The sequence below is a fragment of the Podarcis erhardii genome (assembly GCF_964252035.2).
Source record: "Podarcis erhardii genome assembly, chromosome: 5".
NCBI lineage: Eukaryota > Metazoa > Chordata > Lepidosauria > Squamata > Lacertidae > Podarcis > Podarcis erhardii.
In genome coordinates, this window is record NC_138509.1 from 66,860,753 (window position 1) to 66,879,200 (window position 18,448).

Sequence of the window (18,448 nt, forward strand, 5' to 3'; positions counted from 1 at the left end):
AATACCAGTGTACTGGAAGAAGCAAAGATCACCAGTGTTGAAGCAATGATTCTTCAACATCAACTTCGTTGGACTGGTCATGTTGTGCGGATGCCTGATGATCGTCTTCCAAAGCAACTACTCTATTCTGAACTTAAAAATGGAAAGCGTAATGCTGGTGGTCAACAAAAGAGTTTTAAAGACTGTCTCAAGCAAAAAACACCAACAATTGGGAAACACTTGCCTGTGAGAGCTCCAATTGGAGAACAGCTTTTACCAAAGGTGTCATGGGCTTTGAAGACACTTGAGTTCATGACGCAAAGGAGAAATATGCTAAGAGGAAGGCACGCTTGGCAAATCCACACCATGATCAACTCCCCCCCGGAAACCAATGTCCCCACTGTGGAAGGGCATGTGGATCCAGAATTGGCCTCCACAGTCTCACTGTTAAAACTGTGTTATGGAAGGCAATCTTACTCGGCTATGAGTGATCGCCAAAGAAGAAGAAGATATGGCAAGATACTGAGACATGGGTCCCCAAATGCATGTCTGGGTTAAAAGTGGGTTTTTGGTTTGGAAAAGGCTGAAGATACCTGGTCTATATTGCTTTAAGCATGGGACAGATTCCATGTGTAGTGGTATTAACAGAAAGATCTTGTCTGTATTTGGAGTTCAGGCCCAGTGGGCAGTGCAAGTTTCCACAGTTCAAAGAAGGAAAACCACAAGGTCCCCTGCTGAGGTTTCCATAGTTTTTGGTTCTGATTTGAGGGTGGTGTTGCAATGAGCATCACTTACCTCAATATCTGTGGTTTTCCCATTTGTGCTGCACTTCCTTGTGCATGGAAGAAAAAAGATCAAGGAAGCAAATTTTAAGTTACGATAGTTTCTGCCATTTGGTTCTGTGGGCTTCCTGGCAGGGTTCAAGATGCTCAGTTTCAAATTCCTTTTGTTTTGATGTTAACAGATCCTTAGGTAATGCCCAGGCATAGCAGGCCATGAACAAAAGAAAAGGGGTGGGGGGCAGTGTTCAAAACTCCCATTGTTCTAGGTGTGTTTTGTGACAGGGAATTTCATTAGCGCAAGCAGTTTCTGAGCTCTGGGTGCAGTACTGCACCTAAGATTTCAGATTAAAACTGCAGAGTGGAAGGAAAGGAAGACCTTTTTCTGCCTCCTCACTTCCAACTACTCTCTGAAGACTGGGTAAGAGACCCTCTTCAGAATATTAGGGGGGTGAGCAGGGGAAGGACCACACCATGTGAAAAATGAACATAACATGTTAGCTGCAGTTCATTCATTTTCAGCTTTGTACTCTTGTCTAGTGCACCTAGACATTCTGTTGTTGTGCCCATAACCTAGGTTTAAGGTCCATTTAGCTCCTAGCTTCCATATCTCAGTTTCTAACACTGGGGGTGGGGTGGGGGTGGGGAGCTGCCAGAAAGAAACTACAGCTGCTTTTGGCTTACGGCTCTTTTGGATTGGATGTGGCTGCACTAGTAATAGCTTAATGGTTTTCTGTTTAACTATAATTAACCTGACAGCAGGGTTTGAATATTGCATTCAGGAGAATTGTGCTGGCTTGGCATTTATAGTACAGGAACAAACAATTAGTTCCCCATAAGTAAAATGTTAAGTCAAAATGTTTATTTATAAAGGTAAATAGGGTGGGCTGCTCTGTCTCCCTAAAAAGAGGGTGGGAGTGGAGGGGGGGGGAAAGAGAATAGAAAACTCCACGCATGTCACCATTTAAGTGTCCACAATGTAGGTTAAAATAGTATTTACTCACCACATCATAGATTGTTCTTTGAAACTATCTGTTGTCATGTAGGAAGCACGGCAATGTATGTGCAATTCCATGCCTCTCTGATCTTAAGAGAAGTCTTCAGCCGGATTCTGACTTCCCTCACGCCACCCGAATCATTTTGGCAAAACAAAATCCTTTGCAGGCAGGATTGAAGCCACACCTACAGAGGAAGATCCTTTTTCACTGCTGGCTTTGATTCAGGCTGGTGATGTGAAGGGATATTTGCAGGGAAGCCCCACTTACAGCTGCGTTAGGAAATGCCCAGTGGGAAATTCTGTAGCACAGCTGATGGCTGTAGGCTTCTTGTTGCTGCTGATTGGTGCTGACAGAATCACCGGGAGCACTTTGAATGGGTTTCCACTAGCCCCGTTTGGCACCAGATGTGGGCAGGTGGGTATGATTTGGGGAAATTAAGCCGGTGGACTGAACATTCCCCACCCCTTCCAGAAGTTTTCGACAGGAGGGTTGGGAGCGCACAGTGCAGTTCCTTGCTTCAGTGTGTATGAGGGCAACAAAGTCCTGCTCCACTCATCGGTCCTGGATCTTCCAGTGTGATCGACGTTTCCCAGCAAGGACACAGACTGGAGTGGCTAAGTAAGGTGGGTATCAGAAGGAACCCTGAGGACATTTCAAGAAGTACCAGTGTTGATGAATACTAGAGAAAAAGCAACTTGGTAGCAATCTAATGGCTGTTTCAGCAACATCACTAGGAAAAGCATACAGTGGTACCTCGGTTTTCAAGCCTCGCTGTTGATGAACATTTTGGTTTACGAATGCAATAAAGCCGGAAGTAAATGCTTTGGTTTTCGAACATGCCTTGGAAGTCAAACATGCCATGTGGCTTCCACTGAGTGCAAGATCCTGAGACTTAGCTGTCGGCTGTTGAGTTTTCGGTTTCCGGACGTTTCATAACTCGGTCTTCCAGAACGGATTACGCTTGAAAACCGAGTTACCACTGTATATGGAAATGCATGCTTGAATACTTTTATTTACCTTTTGGAAGTTATAAAAGAGAGCATTGGGTTGGCTAGATTTCTTCTGCTAGAGTCTTAAAAACCCTGACTCCTGGCCCACTGTTGTGGTGGATTAATTTCTCTCCAAACCAAGCTGCAAAGGTGTCTGTCTCTTCTTGATCCTTCTATATCACAAATGTCTTTTTATTTGAGGACTGTGGGGTGGGGTGGGGGATTGAGTTAGAGAGCTCAATGCAGGAGATCCCCTTCATGTGATACTAATCCTTTTCTGTCTGGATTTCCCAGTCCGGCATGTGTTGTGCCTCTACCCCCTTCATCACCAGGGAGTTAACAGCTTTAGGGCTCCAGCGCTATAGCAACATTCCAGTCAGTGAGCCGTCTGCCTGAATGACCTCAGCATGTGGAAGAATGGTTGTATTCTCAGTTATTATGTTGGGACGGCTCCGGAGGAAGAGGGAATGGAGAAGAAGCTAGAAATAGATGCCAGTGCCAGAATCCTCTCTCAAGTATAAACAGCTACCCTATTTTTACAGCCGCTTCGTAAGACACACACTCCAGCAAGGCTTGCCCTTTGGACTTGAGTGACTATGACTTAAGATTTAGGTGCTGTTCTTTTAGAAAGGCTTTAGTTTAGTATCTCAAGCTTTTCTAGATGATTGCTTTATTATGTACTGTTGTTTCTCAGTTGTGACAGCAGATTGAAATTTCTTGCCCACCCCCCCAGGCCAAGCAAGTCTGTTGTGGGAAAATTAGGCCTCGGTGACACTGGAAGATGCAGTATTATTATTTTTAATCAGTGGAAACATATTATTTCCCTCTTGCCCATTTCTAGTACTGTTTGGAGTGATGTTCAGGATCTGGCATTGCAAATATTATGGGCATCTGTTGGTTTGTGTCAGTGACATCTCTGGCGATCTGTGACACACTTGGCATTTATCACACCATTGAGAGAAAATGGAAAAGGCCAATTGCACAGGCTCTGGAGAATCACTGACTCACAAAAGCATAAAAATATCATTCTGGCGAAGTCTAGGCAGTTGCGTTCTCAACTTAGCTTGGGAATCTAATCTGTACCAAAAATACTTTGCAGTGCAAGATGTATTATTACTGCACACCGATTGGTATTTCCTTGTGGCCTCCACCCTCATTTCTTACAGAAATTCTATAAGGTTGTATATCCAGTCTTTATCAAATATGCCTCTTGTTCATTAAATGGCGGTGGTCAAAGAAGGCATTCATCTAAATTCTCCTTGAGATGCTTAGCTTTCTGGCATTTGGAAATTCCTGTACTTTTTCAATCCACTGCCATGGAAGTGAGGCATAATGGAGTCAATCTGTTCTACTCTTCTATGTCAATCCAGCCTTCTCTGAGCGAGGGAGTGTGGGCAGGAGAAAGAGGAGCCTTCTCCTTCTGTATCCTATTCTGGTTTACTCCATATCTGAGGTGTGTGGGAAGACGCACTGAATGAAACATACCATCATGATACTGGGTTAGGAAACATAACAGATTGATTGGGCGGTGGGTGGGCGAGCTATGGGATCCTGAGGTTTAAATGCGTTCCAAGAGATAAAGAAAGACACACAAAGGTATTGCTAAATAGATGCATTATGTTCCTGTTTTCTACTAAACAACAGATGAGCAAACTCATTTGAGGGTAGGGCAGGACAGCTCCAAACACTATGCACTGTGAATAATAATATGAGAAACCCAAGTGCCATTATGCTTCATTACTTTTTATATAAAAAGAAGGAAGTAATTATATAAGTAGACTATAAGTATACCTATATAATGAGATAATTTACCAGTTCCGCACAACTTAAGATAGTCTGTCTGGAACAGTGACTTAACTGGACCAAGGTGGAGAGTGCTGTTTTGACTTCTCACAACCAGTGCAAATAAGATTGTAGTGAAAACTCTGTGAGCACCTTTTTGTTTCCTCGAGTTTGCTAATATCAGAACTTGAAACATCCCTGACGTAGGGTTCAGTCCTTGGTTCCCCGCTGTCTTCTGTTTTATCAGGTCTGGTGGATGTTGTCTCTGTCTCCTTGCCCTTGCTCCACAGAGTGGTGTACACCAGCTTTCTGCAAACTGGTGTCTTCCAGTTGGAGAAATTCATACTATGAAGGCCTATCTAAACAGTACAGTTTTCAGAAGACAGAAGGCAGAGATTGTTCCTGCCAAACCTCAACTGGTAAGGCGTTCTACAAGGCAGGGCCTACCACACTAAAGACTCAGTCTCTAGTGAAGGCCAAGCAAACCTCAAGGGCATGAGAAACTACCAAAAGTGACCCATCAGGTTCACAGTGATTGAGGTGGACTATAAGGGATCAGATGGTGCTTAAGTGACTTTGGGCCCATGTTGTTTAGGGCTTTGTGAATTAACACAAGAATTTTGAACTTCGTCTGGCAGCCAATTTGCAACCAGTGCATGACAGGAACACCTGAAGGCCCCCAAATCTGCTGTAGAGGGAGTACAACTTTTTTCCCAGAATACGACTTGCCCGCAGCACATCCTTCTTAAATTGATTGCGCTTCAGTTGATTGGCCCAGATCCTGTCCATTACTGATCTCAGGCACCCGTTCAGCACTTTTACTGCCTTACCTGAATCTCATGAAAAGGAGAAACAGAGCTGGGTGTTGATGATAAAATACAAAAGGCACCTCAGCAGACTCAAACCCTCTGGATGACATGACTCAGCAGCTTAATGTCGATGACAAACAGCACTGCAGTCAGAAGGAAAATATGAGGGGACGCCGTAACATAAATGTCTTGATGTTGTGCTGTAATCTCCCAGCACCATATTTTGAAAGGTTTTTTTTCCAGGTAGGCACCCTCAGTCCTGCAGCTCATTCTCTCCAGAAAAAGGGCAGGACTCAAACCAATAGCTCTTCAAATTACAAGAAAGGAGACTAAACAGCAGGAAGAACTTTCTGACAGTAAGAGCTGCTTAACAGTTGAATGGTCTCCCTCTGGAGGTTGGGTCATGGATCTGTCATGGATGCTTCAGCTGAGATTCCTGCCTTGCAGGGGGTTGGAATAGATGACCTTGGGATCCCTTTCCAACCCAGTTTTATGATTCTTTGTGAGTGAATGTAGAAACTAGTCTATTGTACAAAGGTAAAATGTACGCTTGTTGCTCTACCCATTTTTGCCTCTGGTCCTGCCTACCACTAGGATGTAGAGCCTTGGAAGATCACCCAGGTGGAAATGTGATCCTCAGCCTGAAAAACCCTGCTCTAGGCCTATCCAGGTGTTATTTAAATGGGTACCTCATCACACCTGGGTTGGGTGAGAGTGCTAGCCCCATCCTTCCTTCTGTTGCCTTCCATAAGTCTACAGGTCCATATCGGATCTCCATATATTTTGGAAGTTAGAGAAGTTTTTAATGTCTGGTGTTTTATCGCTTATTTATTTATTTATTTATTTATTTTCAATGCAAAATTGCACAAAAATTAACAAACATTGAATCCAAAATAAAACAGTACAAACAAGAAAAAACAAAACAAAAACAAAACACAAGAGAAAAAAGAACACAAAGAACAAAACAAAACAAAAACACATATCTACAAATAAAACGATATCATCGTTCTAATCTAGTCATTACATACATATACACATATTGACTTCCTTCCTTTGTTCTAAGACCTCGGAATTTTTACTCTTTCTAAGTTGTTGTGTCTGATATAGATTACCTCTATCATTATACTTTTTACACCATTTTTCTCTTTCTTTAACCCTGCAAAGCATCATTCATTAAATACTGATATGCTTTTATCACTTTTTTATTATTATTATCATTCATTCAGTTGGGAGAGTGGCTGGGGAAACCCAGCCAGATGGGCGGGGTATAAATAATAAATTATTATTATTAACTCTAAAGCAAAAACGGGCACCAAGAAGGCAGCAGATTTAAGCCACTTGTCCCTGCAAGAGCAGCCCTGCAATCTTCTAAGACTGCACAACTTCAGTTTTCATCGACATCAGGTAACCAATCTATCATCAGATTAGCAAATGAAATTTAGAGGCACTGTAGTTGAAATAAGATTTCAATGGCTTGAATGAACAGATTGTCCCTGGTAATCACACTTTCAGAATGGTTGGTGTTCCTGCATTGCAAGGGCTTGGACTAGATGCCCCTTGGCATCCCAACTCTATGATTCTGTGGTAGTATCAAAAGACACAGAGAACTCCAGGAGAATAAGCAGGGTTGTTTATCCCTTGTCCCTTTTCTCAGCATCGTTCATTGGGCTCATCTAAATAGTTTCTGTGCCAAAACCAGGCCTGAAACCAGATTGAGATAGGTCTGGTAGGCTCTTTCTAGTCCTAAAAAAAGAAATGTGCAAAATGAGAGGTGACTCACAAAGTTGAAAAAAAATTCAAGGTCCATCTGGTCGTATTCTTTCCCCTTTCACAAGGCAGTGTCATCTTCACTCAGCCACACATTTACACCCGCCAGTATGTCAGCCCACAGAATATCACAGTAACTAACACTGTTGTGGAAGTTAGCTTATTTTATATTTATGCTATAGCGGAGGAAGTATGAGGAGACAGCTCAGAGAACAAAGAAGGCTTAGATATAGTCCTCCAGAAACACTGGAGGTAATATTTTGCTTTCATTCTGCTATTGATTGATGTGGGTAGTGGATATAAAGTTTCCATCTGACTCTGCTTTTCTTGAAATTGTTGATGCTGCAGATGGTGATCTCTGTATCAGCATCCCTCAGTAACTGTCACTTCAGTTTGTAAGGTGTCTTTCACCGCAAGGAGCATTGAACCAGAGAAAAATAAAACTTGTTCCGCTTTTCGCATTTCTTAAAATGAACCACAAGAACTTCAGCTCACTTACAATAAATAAACAACACCAAGACCTTGGGAAACTTCTTTTGTAGGTAAATTGGAATATCACACAGAAAGCAGCGCAAGACTTCTCTGCTGAAACAGAGATGTGTTGGGAATGGTGTGCGAGTCGGTGAGAGATTTCCAGCTGAATTGAAAGAACCAAATATTTATTATTCCTGGAGCAAAGAGAAGATCTGTATCCTGTCACAGTGCTCAACTTTTTGATGACCACTCAATATGCAGCAAGGGAGGGAAAAAAGTTGTTTCTCTAACTCAGTTGAAAGTCAAAAGTGCCAGTAGCTTGAAAACAGAACCCTCATCGTTGGGAGAGAGGTTTATCTTAAATTCCCCACTTTCATCCTGCATTTGTGTATATAAGAGTATGCCTGTTGCAAGTTTAAGAAAATGCAGGTGGTCAAAGGAGTGCAGCTCCAGCATTTGGTTGACCACAAGTGCTCGGGATCCTTACTTTCCAGGCATGGCCAAACTTGGCCTTCCGGCTGTTTTGGGACTACAGTTCCCATAATCCCTGACCACTGGTCTTGTTAGCTAGGGATGATGGGAGTTGTAGTCCCAAAACTGCTGGAGGGCCAAGTTTGGTCATGCCTACTTTAAACCAAGTTGCACTGAAAGCTGTTTAAGCATTTCTGTCGCTAATAAGGAAGGAGCAAAGATAGTCAGTTTTACTGCCTGCCTCTCTGTTACCCTAAAAATGGGTACAGGATGTCCGGAGGAAAAGGAAGGAGCAAAGGCTTGATAAAATGCTACATTTTTAAAGGAACCCATGGAAGCAAAAAGCCCACCATGTCAGCCCGTCGTTTTGTCAATCTATACAACAGCAAGTGGATAGTTCCAAAATGGAATTGCCACCTCTTGGACCAGTTGGGAAATATTCAGAATCTAAGGTATGAAAAGTGGGGGAAATAGAAATTCTTAATTCAGAGATGTTTATGCACTTCATTGAAGTTCTGCTTTTAAAGACAAGAAAAGAAATACTTCTTTTAAGAAATGTACAGCCAAAGAGGACTACTGTTAGCTTTCAGTTTCATGTCAGTGTTTTTTCTGTGAAAGGGATTGCAAAGCTGACTGTTAATTGTGCTGTTACCTTGCCATTGGAGAGTCTTATTCACTTCAGTGAATCTGTTCAGTTCCGTGAAGGAAGGCCGGACACGAAGAACATTCAGCAGTTCTACTGACCAGCATAACTGATTTTTGTTTCATTGCTATCTGATTATGCAGGTGGTAATGGAACACAGTTTAAAAGGTCTGTCAGATTCTCTAAAAGAGCCAAGGGCAACAAAACAAATGTAGTTTCCTGCATGGAAAAAATACAAGAGTGTTTATTCTGACTTTACTTTGCTTCACAGTGAAAGTCAGCATTATGAAATCATGGGTGAAAGCCAACAAACATTAGTCATCCTCTGAGTGGACCCACTGAAATCAACAAAAACTATTGGGTCTGCTCTGAATATGACATAGTTGGATACCTTTCACAGCTGAAAAAAATAGAGCAACAGAAGAGCCTTGCTGGATCAGACCAAAGTCTTTATCTAGTCCAGCATGCATTTCCCACAGGGGCCAAGTAGAAGTAGATGTCACAAACAGAACAAGAGCTCTCTCCTGCTGTTGTTTCCTGGAAAATGGTATTCGTAGAGACAGCATATACACCTCAGGACAAGTAACTGTTAATATTTATCTAATCCCCTTTTAAAGCTGTTGTGAGTTGGTGCCATCACCACATCTTGTGGGATCAAGTTCCACTGTTTAGCTGGGTGCCATGTGAAGAAGGACTTCCTTTCGTCTGTCATGTTTTAAAGTATTTTCACAGTGAAAACCACCTGTTGGTATTTTTGGACCACTAGACTTCTTGCTTGATGGCTGTCGGCTTCAACATTTCTCATTTTGTCTGAGTTTTTGCATTTCTCCTGCAATGATTTTGCAAAGTTTTTTGCAGATAAAGTCGCTCAGATTCGGGAAGAGGTAGACGCCACCGTGGGAGCAGGGCCGGGGCGGGAGAGTGCTAGAGTCCTGTCTAGTCAAATTGCGTGGGATCAATTCCAATCTGTTACCTCCGAGGATGTGGACAGGCTGCTTGGATGAGTTAAGCCAACCACCTGTCTCCTTGATCCTTGCCCATCCTGGCTTATAAAAGCTAGCCGGGAAGGACTGGGCGATGGGCTTCGTGGGGTGGTGAATGCTTCCCTCCGTGAGGGAGCCTTCCCAGACCCGCTGAAAGAGGCGGTTATTAAACCGCTTCTTAAAAAAACATCTTTAGATGCGGCCACGATGGCCAACTATCGCCCAGTCTCAAATCTTCCATTCTTGGGCAAGGTGATTGAGCGAGTGGTTGCTGAACAACTCCAGGCATGCCTGGAAGAAGCGGACCATTTGGATCCCTTCCAGTCGGGATTCAGGCCTCATCACGGGACTGAAACTGCCTTGGTCGCACTGGTTGATGATCTCCGGCGGGCTAGGGACAAAGGTGAGAGCTGTTTCCTAGTTCTGCTGGATCTCTCAGCGGTGTTTGATACCATCAACCATAACATCCTTCTGGACCGTCTTGAGGGGCTGGGAGCTGGGGGCACTGTCATACAGTGGTTTCGCTCCTTCCTCCTGGGCCGTGTTCAGAAAGTGGTGGGGGGATGAGTGTTCAGACCCCTGGGCTCTCACTTGTGGGGTGCCTCAGGGTTCTGTCCTCTCCCCCACGCTTTTCAACATCTACATGCAACCGCTGGGAGAGATCATCAGGGGGTTTGGGCTGGGTGTTCATCAGTATGCGGATGATACCCAGCTCTACCTCTCTTTCAAATCAGAACCAGTGAAGGCGGTGATGGTCCTGTGTGAGTGTCTGGAGGCGGTTGGGGGATGGATGGCGGCTAACAGATTGAGATTGAATCCTGACAAGACAGAAGTACTGTTTTGGGGGGCAGGTGTGGAGGATTCCCTGGTCCTGAATGGGGTAACTGTGCCCCTGAGGGACCAGGTGCGCATCCTGGGAGTCATTTTGGACTCACAGCTGTCCATGGAGGCACAGGTTAAATCCGTGTCCAGGGCAGCTGTGTACCAGCTCCATCTGGTACTGTGCTGGTCCAGGGGGGAGGTTACCGTGGGGCGAGGTCCAGGACCTGAGTCGAGGGTCGGCAGACAGTCCTCCACGGGTGAAGCGGGGTCCACAGCGAGGAGCCAGGCAAGGACAGGAACTCTGGGGGAACCGGACTGGGTGCTGACCGAAACAGCTCTTCAATGACGTTGCTCCCGCAACCTGGGACTGGGCTGACTGGCCTTTATCTTCTCTGAGGCCAGGGGCGGTCCCGGCCCCCAGGAGACCCGCCTCTCCTGGCCTTAAGGCGAGCACTCCTCCTGGGAGAAACCAGTTCCCTTCGCCTCTCTGCCCTGAGTCTCTGCAGTTCAGGAGAGGCTGAAGGGTTACTGGACCCAGGGGGAGACTCACCTGTGGGCACTGAGTCCTCAACCACCTCCGGAGCCAGAGTGGATTCACCTGGTGCCTGCTCCTGAGGATCCGGCACAGGTGCAGGCGCTTCAGAATCAAGGCCCTGCCCCAGATCGGCCGGCCCTGGAGGCGGGGACTCCTGTGCAGGCTGGGATTCCTCCGGTTCAGCCTCTGAATCGGATTCCCAGGCCATCACGGGTACGCAGGCTGAGACCCTATCTGCCTGTGGACTGCCTCGCCAGAGTGGTGCATGCTCTGGTTATCTCCCGCTTGGACTACTGCAATGCGCTCTACATGGGGCTACCTTTGAAGGTGACCTGGAAACTACAACTAATCCAGAACGCAGCAGCCAGACTGGTGACTGGGAGCGAACGCCGAGACCATATAACACCGGTCTTGAAAGACCTACATTGGCTCCCAGTACGTTTCCGAGCACAATTCAAAGTGTTGGTGCTGACCTTTAAAGCCCTAAACGGCCTCGGTCCAGTATACCTGAAGGAGCGTCTCCACCCCCATCATTCTACCCGGACACTGAGGTCCAGCACCGAGGGCCTTCTGGTGGTTCCCTCACTGCGAGAAGCCAAGTTACCGGGAACCAGGCAGAGGGCCTTCTCGGTAGTGGCGCCCTCCCTGTGGAACGCCCTCCCACCATATGTCAAAGAGAACAACAACTACCAGACTTTTAGAAGACATCTGAAGGCAGCCCTGTTTAGGGAAGCTTTTAATGTTTGATGTATCACAGTATTTTAATATTCTTTTGGAAGCCGCCCAGAGTGGCTGGGGAAGCCCAGCCAGATGGGCGGGGTATAAATAATAAATAATTATTATTATTATTATTATTATTATTATTATTATTATTATTATTAAAAGTGAAATGCTGAAAAAAAAGAAATAATTGTTACGGAAACTCCAGAACGTTATATATACATCTGTAGACATTACATTCTCCACCCCCTAGGCTGTGTTGCAAAAAACATGGATTTGGGAAGGGAATTTTTCACATCTCAGAATGGACTTGCTCTTTCATAAGCAAACATTGTATAGGTGTTGGTTCTGTATGTTAAATATCTTTTAGAGAGAATTACATGCTTACACAGGGAAGGAAATTCTATTTCCAGTAATAGCTTTTTAAAGTGAGGCAGAACCACATGAGCATGGAAAAACTCCAGAAAATGCCACATGACTGATAAGCAAAGTATACTGAATTCAAGCAGAACACGTACTTGGGAGCCATAAGTGTGTGTGCTTGCTGCTGTTGGCTTGACCTTTTTCTAAGCTCTGTTGGTCATGCCTCCCGTTTTATTGCCAAAGGATCTTGTGTTACCTAGGAAATGGCCACTCCTGTGTGCAGCAGCGTACTCTCCAATACAAATGCCCACATATCTCTTACTTCTTAGAACAGTAAAAATTGATGGCTGTTGAGACCTTTACAATGTTATTGTACCTTGTTTCCACAGCATTTCTTGTGAGGAGCAGTATTTTATGTTAATTAATAATTTTAAGAGGGCCAAAGGCATTGTAGTGTACATAGTAATTTATTGATTGATCTCAGTGCTGTCTCTGGTTTAAAAGTTTTTGTTCAACACACACACGCCGCAACACCACATTCCACAAAACCTATCAACAGTGAAAATAATGAAATAACTGTAGCCACCAAGGAAAATGAAGCTCTGTTCTGTACCTTCTGTTTTGAGAAAACAAACTACAGTGGTACCTCGGGTTACATACGCTCCAGGTTACAGACTCCGCTAACCCAGAAATAGTACCTCAGGTTAAGAAATTTGCTTCAGGATGAGAACAGAAATCGTGCGACAGTGGCGCAGTGGCAGTAGGAGGCCCCATTAGCTAAAGAAAAGTTTCAGGTTAAGAATGGACCTCCGGAACGAATTAAGTACGTAACCAGAGGTACCACTGTATTGTCTGTAATGATATATAGCTAGTGGTTTGGGCCTGATGCAATTGGAACAAAAGTATTTAGTTCTACTAAGTCCTGACATTTAGGGATGTGGGTCTAAACCACAGAGCCTAGGGCATGCTGATCAGAAGGTTGGTGGTACGAATCCCCATGATGGGGTGAGCTCCCATTGTTCAGTCCCAGCTCCTGCCAACCTAGCACTTTGAAAGCATGTCAAAGTGCAAGTAGATAAATAGGCACCACTCCGGTGGGAAGATAAACGTCGTTTCCATGCACTGCTGTGGTTTCGCCAGAAGTGGCTTAGTCATGCTGGCCACATGACCCGGAAGCTGTCTGTGGACAAACGCCAGCACCCTTGGCCTATAGAGCGAGATGAGCGCACAACCCCAGAGTCATCCGTGACTGGACCTAATGGTCAGGGATACCTGTACCTTTAATTCCTCACAGTGGAGCGGAAAGAAGAAATGTCTGTTGAGCTTTCCCAATATGAGAATTTCCAGGGATGCAGTGCTTACCCAGATTTAGTTTATTTTAGAAGGAGGTCACTGGAGCTTTGGTGTTTTGCAGTATTTGCACTTGTTTACAGATATACTTGTTAAGCATAGGCAGTGGTGCACCAAAATTCCCGCTCCCCCCACCACAACTCCACAACCAACAGCCTGAAGTGCTGCTAGCTTCCAAACCCCAAACTAGCTTTCAGTAATTCTTTTTCCTTTAGTCAAAACAAAACAAATTCCTTCCAGTAGCACCTTAAAGACCAACTAAGTCAGTTCTTGGTATGAGCTTTCGTGTGCATGCACACTTCTTCAGATACACTGAAACAGAAGTTTCCAGACCATTCTATATAGTGAGAAGGTGGGGAGGGGTATTACTCAGAAGGGTGGTGGGAATGGGTGATTGGCAGATAGCTGTGATGAGCCTGTTGACGACTCTTAACGACTGCAATAGGTCTTACAGGAAAAAGCAAGGGGTGAAAAGGTGAAAGATGGCTTTGTCATGTATAATGAGATAAGAATCCAAGGTCTTTGTTCAGACCAGGTTTCTCCATTGTTTTGAGTTTGGTGATAAGTTGTAATTCAGCAGCTTCTCTTTCCAGTCTATTTCTGAAATTCCTTTTTCCTTTAGTCACACTCAGACTTCAGCCTGTCCCCTTCTTTTCTCCACAGATACCTAGATTACATCATCCTTAGCTTGGCAGGGAGTAGGGTGCTTGTGTGTTTGTTTGTTTGTTTGTGCACCAGTCAAAAGACCAAAGGAAGATGCCAGACAATTAGTTTCGATGCTCATCAGCTTTAATTCCCTGAACAAAAGGCAACTTTGTCATGGGATTATCAAGGAACTTTTGAGGGCATTCTGGCCTCATTACTGCTCTTCCAGCCCAAACCATCACTCTTACACCATTCCCCCCCCCCATTTTTTTCAAGCAGGTGAGAAATGCTTATATGTCACATGTGATCCAGAAATTTTCCCTTGAAAAAAACTAACACAGTACTGCTACATTTCATTTGCATACCATTTTGACTCAAAGCCTAGAACAGCGCATCTAGGTGCTTCCCCCAGCCCTCCTGTACATACTTGCCCATTCATTTCTAAAGCAGGAGTGGTCTTTACTTTCTATGTCAAAGAGACTCCACAGCAGAGGAGAGCCAAACCTGCGCCCTCCCCTCCATGCTTCTGTTTGGGGGTAGGTCTCAGCTGCTCTGCGTGCAAACCAAACGATAGGTTGTTGCTGGGGAAATCCCATTCATCCCCCAGCTAATACAGTCATTGCAAGTTGGAGCGCCGTGTTAAAACCTGGGTGCATAAGTGCTGGCAAAATACTCAAAGGTACTGGCCTCTGAACTTTCTGTCACAGTTTCTCGTTTTCTTTGTGTGTGGGATCCACTCGTGCGGGTGGGGATAGGGGGAATAAAAACCACTTTCCCCTTTCCCAAGGGCACCATTACAGCTGCACTGTGTGGAGTGCTCTGGTGAGTGTTTGGACCATTGTTCCTGCAGTGAGGCTTAGATCCTTCCTCTACGCATTGGGCTGTAGAGCTTGCTGGCTGTTCTCAGTGGAAAGGCATGGCAGCCCTTCCTGAGTCCAGGGTCACCAACATAGCACCCGCGGGCTCCCTGGCTGCCCACAAAGGCTTTCACTGGTGCCCCAGGGCAGGTGCCCCAGAGTCAAAAGTCTCTAGCCCTTCTAGAAGAACATAATGGGACAAAATATGTAGATAGTACCTTACTGATTTCTGTGGAATGAAAGTGTGGTGTGCTGTCACCAACTTTTCCTGGTACTGAGGAACACTCCCTGCTGCTGTTAGACAGAAACAGCATGTGTGTGTGTGTGTGTGTGTGTGTGTGTGTGTGTAAAAAATCATTATTGTCCTCCACAATCAGGACTAGCAGGACACAGCTGACTTCTCTTAGGGTTTTCCAGGGAGGCTGGCTGTCTTAATTTTGGTTTACACCATGCCCCCATAGCAGCTATTTTGTGACTGGCAGCACCCTCTCAACATTCCACATGTGCCTACTGGTCCGAAAAGGTTAGTACCCCCCTGCCCAAAGTGCTTGGTTGATCGTTGTTTGCAAACGCCTTGAGATACAAGTATCTGTCCTGACATTTATGGCTAGTTGATTCCCACAGCTACATGGTGGTCTGAACTGGGAAAGCAATGTGGTCTCTTCTGGCTGCCCATTTCTGTATTGTGCATGTAGGGGGCATATATACTGGGTACAGTAGCATCAATGTGACATTAATACTGTTGCCACACATTGGCTGATGAGGTCCATGCATGGCTGATGTGTATTACCATTAGTTAGCAACCTCAGGATTGCTGGGTGGTGGCAAAGTTTGCAGGGATGCTGTGGGCATTTCAGTTAGTGCAGCAATTGTGCTTTTTGCTCCTGGCGAGTCTAACTATGTTATGGTAACCTTGGCGGAACCGTAGGGTTGACCTGCCAGTTTTTGTACAACAAAAAGAAAAAAGACATTTGTGATTTGATTTATTCTTCTTCTAGACCTCTTTCCATTCAGATGAACCCCAAAAGGGCATACAAACAATGGCACAACAGTATACAGTGGTACCTCGGTTTAAGAACAGTCCAGTTTAAGAACGATTTGGTTTACAAACTCCCCAAAACTGGAAATAGTGTCCCGGTTTGAGAACTTTACCTCAGTCTAAGAACAGAATCTGAACGGTGGAAGGACACCAGCGGTGGGAGGCCTCATTAGGGAAAGCGCGCCTCGGTTTAAGAACAGTTTTGGTTTAAGAACGGACTTCTGGAACGGATTAAGTTCGTAAACCAAGGTACCACTGTATTTATATGTTTGTCTACATTAGCCCTGCGAAGCATACCTATCAGTGGTAGCTAGGCTTTGGTTGAAAAACTGTCATTGTAGCATTCTAGACAATACTCCTTTTTATTGTTTGTTTATGCACTTTCAAGTTACAATTGGTTAAATTTGTTCCAGTTACATACACCAACTCCTATCCCATCTCGCCTAGACTTCCCAACCTATCTTTCCTTGACATCCTAGCCCAATCCCTTTGGTTTGCTGCAACTCCTAAAGTCCTCCACTCTTTCCCATCTCTATCTTTCGCTCTTTGTTTTGTTTACTGGTGTTCATGTCTTTAACCCTACTTGTAGGGTAGGGTTATACTACTACTTCTTAGATACTCTTCTAGTTGTTTCCCCTTGCTTAAGACTATATTTCTCTTTGTATTTCTTATTTTGGCCATCATAGTGGCCCAATTCTACATATTCTGTTAGTTTAAGCAACCACTGTTTTTTCCCTCTCCTTCCACATTTTAGCGTTTTGCTGCTGTTGTGTAAAGGAAAAGGTTTTTTTTTACTTTATCTGGAATTTCCTCTCCTATTACAGCTAACAGAAATGCTTCTGGCTTCTTGGGAAAGGAATATTGAAGCATCTTCTTTAGTTCTTCATAAATCATTCCCCAGAATTGTTTTTTGGGGGGGCAAGTTCGCATTGCCGCTACATATGGATTAACGAACCCTCCTTATCTCAACATTTCCAACATATTGGATCCTTCTAGACAGTACTTCTGTAGCTGTAAGTCCTGACATTCTCCATGGCTATTAAACTGGGATATCACTGCAAACTGCTGCGTTATCCATGGGAAGAAACCTCTTGAAATTTCAGAGAAGCTGTGGAGGGTAGCTACTGATGGGGGCAGCTGTGTAGTACTAGCATCTAAAATAAACAGCAATGCAGCCTCTGCAACTGCTGCTGAGCTCACAGTCCTTGTACCTATTCAATGGATGGAAGGATAACCTGTAGGAGAGGTGCTAAATTTCCCAAATGCTGAAGCCATTGCGGGGATGAGGAGAGAACCGTAATTTGGGGGAGAAGCCAAAATATTTGCAATCATAACTTTCTCGCTTTCTTATCAAACCTAAACTTTATGCTTTAACAACATAAAATGTATCATAACGTAGCACAACTCATGTGTTAATGCGATGTTTATACATAGAAATCATATGCATGTAAGGCTGACTGTTTAGTGGTGCTTCCCTGCCCCGCCCTCCAGCTAAGTGTGTATAGGATTGCTGCCTGAAAAACTATAAATGCCTCTGTATAATCCTATACATTGCAAGCTCAGGTGAGTTCAGTGGAAATGGCTTTCAGATAAGTATGAATAGTCTGTGCAAGGAAAAGGAAACCAGACACAGGACATTTGCTTCTAGTATCTCCATACTAAATCAGAATTCACCAGAAAAATATATGGAAAAATTCACAGGAAAAAGGACTCTGTGCCTCAGTGGAAATGTTTTAAGAGGTTAAGGGTAAAAATAGGTATATTAGTTTTAATGGGAAATAAGATTAAAAATATTTTAAGACAAAGGAATTGCTGAGATAACTTATAGAAGTGGAATACAAAAAGGGAGGTGAGAGGAGGTCAATGAAACAAGGGAATGAAAGATAGATTATGGTAAAGGTGTGATGTGTGTTTTTAAATTGTTTTTGTTTTGTTTTGTTTTGTTTATTGTGTTTAGGCGTTAAGGTTGTGTTTTGTATTGTCTATATTGTATTGTTCCTTTTATTCCTTTTTTCTTTTTCTTTTTCTTTTTTTGTAATTTTTAAAAGTAATAAATATCATTTTAAACAAAGAAAAGGAAAAAGGACTCTGTGCACTCCTCTCATGCAAATGGCAGCAGGTCGCGCTGTGGGTTAAACCACAGAGCCTAGGACTTGCTGATCAGAAGGTCAGTGGTTCGAATCCCCACAACGGGGTGAGCGGCTCCTGTTGCTCGGTCCCAGCTCCTGCCAACCTAGCAGTTCAAAAACACGTCAAAGTGCCAGTAGATAAATAGGTACCGCTCCAGTGGGAAGGTAAACTGCGTTTCTGTGTGCTGCTCTGGTTTGCCAGAAGCGGCTTAGTTATGCTGGCCACGTGACCCGGAAGCTGTACGCTGGCTCCCTCGGCCAATAAAGCGAGATGAGCGCCACAACCCCAGAGTCGGCCACGGCTGGACCTAATG

General features: G+C 44.4%; 1 protein-coding gene across 5 annotated transcripts in view; it reads left to right on the forward strand.

Annotated features, from left to right (window-relative positions):
- Positions 1-18,448, forward strand: part of ST6GAL1 (ST6 beta-galactoside alpha-2,6-sialyltransferase 1) — a 128,692-nt gene that overhangs the window by 53,574 nt on the left and 56,670 nt on the right. The window contains exon 1 of one of the 5 annotated variants that reach the window (XM_081861606.1): positions 1,980-2,379. The exons of the other annotated variants lie outside the window; for them this stretch is intronic. The gene's annotated coding sequence lies outside the window, so the exon portion shown is untranslated. Of the gene's footprint in view, positions 1-1,979; positions 2,380-18,448 lie in introns of those variants that run through there. 5 annotated transcript variants of the gene reach the window in all.